This window comes from Arachis duranensis, chromosome 9 (assembly GCF_000817695.3).
Source record: "Arachis duranensis cultivar V14167 chromosome 9, aradu.V14167.gnm2.J7QH, whole genome shotgun sequence".
Taxonomy (NCBI): Eukaryota; Viridiplantae; Streptophyta; class Magnoliopsida; order Fabales; family Fabaceae; genus Arachis; species Arachis duranensis.
Window position 1 is genome coordinate 17,810,842 of NC_029780.3, and position 7,413 is coordinate 17,818,254.

At 36.5% G+C, this 7,413-nt stretch overlaps 1 long non-coding RNA gene across 1 annotated transcript; it reads left to right on the forward strand.

Moving 5' to 3' along the window:
* Window positions 1–1,047: 1,047 nt before the first annotated feature.
* On the forward strand, window positions 1,048–2,510 carry LOC127741417 (uncharacterized). Its single transcript, XR_008002436.1, has 3 exons — window positions 1,048–1,181; window positions 1,345–1,496; window positions 2,294–2,510. It is a non-coding gene; the product is annotated as an uncharacterized LOC127741417 (long non-coding RNA).
* The last annotated feature ends 4,903 nt before the right edge of the window (window positions 2,511–7,413 follow it).

Here is a 7,413-nt window from a genome sequence, read left to right on the forward strand (position 1 = left end):
CTAAATAATGTGAACAATAGTTATGTCGGGTATTTAATTTAATAAGTATGTATATGATTAATTATGTTCATTATTTTTAATTGGATGGTTATTCCTTTTGATTCGGTTTATTCATCCACAGTTAATGATGGGTGGATGTTCAATTCATTAGGTGTGCGGATGGTTATCATAATGTTAGGATTTTGAGAATAATTTAAGAGTGGAGTATTCTTTTACTTTGTTGGGCCAATTTTAGAGTTCACCGTTAATATTGTTCACAAAAGTCATTGTCTATCTAATTACATGATAGCCAAACCAGAGAACCATAACCCACCGAACTCAGTTCTTCGATCGCGCGCTACTACTCTTCACTCCTTAATTTCTTATCTTCTCTGCGCAGTGCTTCACTCTCCTCTTTTTAGTGCTATTGAGTCTCTTCATTCTCCTCATTACCGTTCGCACTGGAGCCACTGCTCCTCACTCCTCAATTTTTTCTCTTCTATACGCAGCGCTTTTGTAACATCTCAAGTTTTTTTGAAACATTTCACATATACCCTCTAATTTCATCAAAATGCCTAAACTACCCCTTTACCCTTTTTCTAAACCCTAACCTTCTCCTAACACACATACACACACTCTGCTGAGAATGAAAGAAAGAAAAATAGCGAGGGAAAATAGAGAGGGAGAAGAAAGGAAGAAGAAGGGGAGAAGGAGGTGACACCGGTAAGGCTGGATGTCGCCGTCATTGCCGCGGATCAGGTAGGGAGAGGGAGCAGGAGATCGAAACAATGAATGGGGGAAGGAGAAAAGATTAAAGGAAGAGGCGCGAGAGAGGAGGTGCTGTCCCGCCGTCCTCGCCATCGCCCCTGGAGACCGTCCCTGCCGCTGGAAGGGGAGCTTCGTTGTTACCGTTGCGGCTGCAGTTATGGGGCTTCGAAGAGAGAGAGGAGCTTGCAGAGGAGAGAGAAACACAATGGCTAGGAAGAGGAGAGTCTCGCAAGGAGGGGGAGCTGGTACGCCTCCACCGTTGTCGCAAGCTGCGCCACCACGCCTCTGGTCACTGGGAATCGCGTTGACGTCACCGGAAGCTGCTGTTGGAGACTCTGCAAGTTTGCCCTAGCTCGGCTTTGCTTCTACCTGTTCTGTCCTTGCCGGTGGGGGGTCACCGGAGCTGCTGATGCTCCATCCTCTTCTTTCCTTTGGTAAGACTAAACTTGTTCTGCCTTGTCTTGCCATAAAGCTCTATTATTGACTCTGTCCTATCATGTTTGCTGTCCCTTTTTGTCTTTGCTTAGTTTTAAACCACCGTAGGCTATTAGATTCGCTGCCATTGTTACTGTGGTTGTTCTATGTTATTGATACTAGGGCTGTTGTTGAGGTTGCTGCAGTGAGAAATCGAAGTTGTTGCTACTACCTTGGTCCAAATTTCGTGCTCTTTCATTCCATTCTACTTCAACCTTCCTCACCTTTTATTGTGGCACTCTGGTTTGGTTTCTTCGGTTCCTTGGGACTAATTTGTGAGTAGGCTTTACATTTATAATTGTTTGATTGGACATCTATAATTATTTTAACATATATCTATTATGATCTTTGAATATACTCACGATATTTGCCTTGAAGGATTTTAAATTGATTAGAATAATGGATTTATTAGAATTTAATAATTCGTTTTTATGAAGTTTATACCTTCGGAACTATACATGAGATCATATATATTTTTTATGAAGTTTTGCATTATTCTAAAATGTTTGATTTTACTTGAATATATGTTTTTGAAGCATTGAAATGTTTATTGGTATTCATTTACTTTAAGGATTGTGAATCATGTTTGAAATTTCTTATGATTGAAAAGGTATGATTGAAAATATTATCTGATTTGATTTGATTTGATTCGATACTTTATATATTTGAAAGATTAGAGATTTATTGTATTTGAAACTATATGTTTTGAATTGGTTTGGGAGGCTCGTATTAGAAAACCGTAATTAACGGCGGTTATGAAGTTAACCTAGATGCATTTGGCTCAGACCTCAGCTAGCAGGGGCGTTGCTAGCCTAACGTGTAGGCCACACGTTGGATCTGTTATTCCGTACGGACACACTAGAGGAAAGGGCTACCCATAGAGGTGGAGCCGCCCATGTGTGGGCTTTTGATTTGCTTTCTGTATGAGGACTCCCTTATTGATTCACTTATTTATATAAATTATTATCTTCTAACTAAAATTATGTTTATATGGTCTCGTGTGAATTATAGATGTGCTGTCTAGTCACTAGGTTGCAAAACTCACTCTGTTTTTATAAAAATATTTTTTCAGGAATAAATATTTGATTAGGTGAGCCTTTCTATTCAAGAGTAATGATCTGCAATGGGTATCTATTCGTTGTTGAGTTCTTAGGCGTCATCTGCTCCATATGTCACAGGCAGGATCCACCCATATTTATTTTATTTTTGTTTGTTAAAAATATGTAATTATTCATTTTAGACATTATAAATTTATTTAAAATGTTTGTAATTTTCTTATTCAACTTACATTTGAGTCGGTTAGGCTTGCTTGGGGATTATTTTCCTGAGCGCCAATTATGGTTCATTTTGGACCGTGACAGCTTTGCTCTCTTCTTTTCAGCGCTGTTGAGTCTCTTCATTCTCCTCATCGCCATTTACTCTTCTCAACGTGTTGGAGCTATTGCTCCTCACTCCTCAATTTCTTCCTTTTTCGTGTAGCGCTTTACTCTCCTCTCACTCAACGTTAGGGTTTTGATTCTATTTTATTAGTCAGATTAGGAAAGTTATTACTTATTGAAGTAAAATCCAAAATTCAAATTCAAAATTCAATAGAATCTATAATTTTTAATGATGATATTTGCATTTTACTTAGTTCTTATATTGTTAATTTATGATTCTGATTTGATTTTAGCCTCTCTTCATAAACTTATTATTCATGATTTGTTGTTTTAATATTTGTTCTGTCCGAGTTATTCACTATTGTTAGTAATCAAACACCTTTTAACTTGTTAACTATAAAGTCTACTAATTTTGCACCACTGCAATTTAAATAACAATTTGTTCTGGTATAAAACAAAAGGTATAAGAATTTGCAAGTGGCATCTAAGATGCATCATCTTCTAACAAGTTTATAATTTGTTATGTATATGTGGAGTTGTTAGATTGTTCATTCTTCATAGATACATGAATATATGGAGGCATAAGGTTAAAAATGAATTCTGCCCCTATGGGGTAATAAGGGAGTATTATTAGTGAATTTTTAAGTTTATTGTGTGCTTTGTGACGATATATGTATTTTTAAATTGTTACTGTTATTTTTAATTTGCCATATACCTAAGTTTGTTTGAAGGAATTTTTGTGAGTGAACAAATACCAAATTTTAGATATCTAATTTTTAAAATTTTAAATATATAATTTTTTTAGTTTGATGCTATAATCAGATAATCAAACTAGCTCCAAATCATTTTACGAAATCTGGTTATAATCAAACATGTCCAAAGTAATAATCAAAATCGAAAATGCAAATCAAATTTTAACCTCATGTTATAATTAGCACTATAAGAATATTGAGTACCGTTAGATTTACCGTTGGAAGGAATCAGACGGTATAAACCTTGCCAGTAAATGTTTACTATCGGAATTATTTTGTCCGACAGTAATTACCTTTGATTTCTGCTAATTACCTGTTCGAAAAATCATTTGGTTACTGGCGGATTTTTTCAACGGTAATATTGGCTCCACAATATTTTGCTTGCTGCACTATTATCGTCGAATTATTCCCTTGGTGAATTCAATGATAATGCCAATTTTTCTTAAAAAAATTGTTAAATAAATTGTCAATTTTAATTTTTTTATTTAAATTATTTTTCACATAATTAATAGTCAATTTATAAATAATAGAAATTTATTATTTAAAATAAATAATAAAATATTCAAATAAATTAAAAATTAAGTACATCAAATAAATATAATGAAATAGGAAAACGAAAAACTAATAACTAAAGATCCAGGTAGTCCTTGTCATCGTCCTCCTTCCCGTAGCCCTGATGAGGCGGCACAGAAGGCGGTGATGTCTGTGTACCACAAGTAGGACTGCTGCTACCAGCATGGATGATGCCAGCGGCGCACATCTGAACTTGGTACACCTCCATCTGAGCCTCCATCTGCTGAAGTTGCTCCAGGTACTCCCTCCATTTCAGCCTAAGGTTATTCGTGTCCGTCACGCATGTGAGGATCCCTTGATACCTCTTGCTATAATCGTTCAGTTTTTGAACTTGCTGGGGAAGGCTACAGGTGAGCTCCTGCACTTGCAGCCTCAAATCCACGCCTTTCTCAGGATTAATAGCTCGACTGGTAGTAGAGGTGAACGATGGATTTAACGTGAAGGTACAGAGGTTGCTGGTGAAGAACGGCACCAGCCAGTAATTCAATAATTAGGAAACATGAAACACTTTTATCCATTTAAACTTACAACCATAAATCCACTAAACTAGAATCAATAATTAGATACTTTCATCAATTCAATAATCAGGAAACATGAAATATTTTCAGCCATTCAAACTTACAGCCTTAAATCCATTAAACTAGAATCAATAATCAAACACTTTTTAGCAATTCAATAATCAGAAAATATAGATGACTTAAAGTGATACTTGCCTCGTGTCGCCATCAAGCCAAATCGTTAACTGTACGATGGGAGGTGGTGGAGGGGCATCAGCTACCTCACTTCCGTGAGAGGACTCCAGGTTCACGTCTTTTGTCATTGGAGGCAGCGTCACCGTGGCAACGGGATGCTGAGTGGTTGGAAGCGGCGGCATCGCCATAGACGGAGGGACGTAGTTGGGGTTAAGGACTATGATGAACGACTGGTCCGCTAAACTCGCAACATGTGACGTCATTGGGGTATTCAGAGTAGAAGGAGAGGATCCAGAATTCCCGGGGATACCGGAGTCCCTCTACCACGACCATGACTATGAGCACGATCAGCAGCCTGATCCGCAATACCTCTACCCATCGTCATGTTTGCAAAGAGCAAAATCAGCCGTAACACAGTGAATCATCATAATTCAGACAATTTCAAACAACTCCAGCAATAATATTCAGCAATTCAGTTCAATAGCACTAGATGGTTTCAAAATATTTGAGTTAACAGTAAGAAAACAATCAACAATAAGCTCAATAACGTACATAACACATATACTCAAAATAATATTCCTTACTAAAATGTCACATTTTTAAAATAAGAAAATTTTCATTGAATAATTAGAATAATGCCAATTTTTTTTACATTATGAATTTATATAAAACCCATTCAATAATCAATAAAACCTTAGCATATTGATAATCAGCAAAACCACTGCATATTCATATTCATAAACAAATTCATAAAACAATTCAATATTTCAACCACGGTCATATTCTAATCAGCATCATAAATCAATCAACAGTAAAATTAACAGTAATAACATCAATGAATCAAATACTTAAAATTAATATACCATATAAAATATTAGAATAACTAAAAAAAATTAAATGCTTACCTGTTGTTGCAGAGGCAAAATCGACTCCAGAAGATGGACGACGCACAACAGTGCGCAGACAGCACAACCACGGAGGCACGGACGAGCAGCGACAGCTACCCACAGAGATGGAGCAAAGGCGGAGGGAGGCGCGACACGCAAGCAAGAAGCAAAGTCGAGAAGAGATGTGAGGAGGGAGAGAGGCAAAGCTGGGCAGCAGCGGTGGGTCTATGGTGCGGTGCTTCAGTTCCAAGAAGGGAAAAGGGAGGGGTGTTAGTTGGCGATGGGTGGGCTGACGGCAACAGAGAGGGGGCTGTGATGATGGTGGTGTCTACGGCAGAAGATGGTGGTATTGGGGAGAGGAGAAGAAACGGTGGTTGAGTGCGAGAGAGAGTGGATCCTAAATGAGGAGGAAGAGGGTTCACAATTTGAATTTACGCCCGGTTACTGTTAGATTTACCGTCGGATTTTTCTAAGAGTAAACCATTGAATGTCACCAAAACGCAGCATTTCACTAATTACGTTTACTGTCGGATTTTTCGACAGTAAAGGACGTGCTAATTTATTTTTTCTCTCTAAATATTACTTGTGGACTTACCGCCGGAACCCGAAATCCTTTAATAATTACTTAACCTTATGAATTCGATGCCGTTACTACCGGTAACTCCGACACCATTTTGCGACACAAAATCCGACGATAAATTCAACGTAACTCAGTATTTTTCTCGTAGTGTAGATTATAATAATCAAACATATCGAAAGTAATAATCAAACTTGAGAAATGTAAATCAAAATTCAAACTCATGTTATAATCAAACACACTTCAAATCAAACTTTAAAAATCTGGATATAATCGGATAGAAATTAACATTTGGCTTCTACTAATGTTTAGCATTCCTTTCTCAAATCTCACTGTCATCATAACCAAAAATGACACACAAACATGCACTTTTGTCTTCGTAAGATATTGTTATTGATAAGACCAATATACTAATCATTGTCATTGAACAAAAATTAAAAATCAGTTGATAGTTCTAATTGTCAGAAATTATTTTTGTTATGGAAAAGGTGTTGGTGTTTTTGCAGGTTATGGGGGAATGAGGTCATTTACCGGAGGATGGAGGGAGCATCCACCACGCAGGGGGCGTGCTGCGCTCGCTCATTAGTCGCGTGTCAGACGCCAAGCACCACGCAGGGGGCGTGGTGACGTGGCAAGCATGCAGGAGGCCGAGCACCACGGGGGGGGAGGGCGTGCTGACTGCTGTCCATGCAGGGAACAGTCTTCCTCCCCAGGAAACAGCAAGCAAGCTGGCCTCACAACCTTCCCCTGCTTATATATACAAGCAGTAGAAGTAGTAGAAGTGTGTAGTGATAGATAAATTTCAGCGGGTGTTAGGGAGAGTAGAAGAAAGAAGAGTGTTTCTTAGGGTGATTTTGGGTTTAACATAGAGGGGAAGAAGGTTGCTGTAGAAAAAAAAAAGAAAGGTTGGAAAATAAGAAAAAAAATAGTTTGGTTTTATTTGAAGAAATGGTTCGTAATTATGGTGCTCCGGAAGAACATATTATAAATTATTTGGATCATCCAGTTTATGTAAGTTGGTAATTTATAATTTTATTATGTGTTAAATTTCTGTTTTTTTGTTATTTAACATATTATTTTAGAATTATATTTTATTTTTCTGTTAATTTTAGATTAGTGTTATGTTATAAAAATATACTAGAATAAAATGTATATTATATGATATAATAATAAAAATTCTATAATAAAATATATTTTTTCTACCATAAAATATTAAAATAATATAGTAAAATAAATATATATAATCTGTAAATAAATAAATAAACAAATAACTGTTAGAATAATAAATAAATAAATATTAGATATATGCATTGTTATTAAATATTAAAAAAA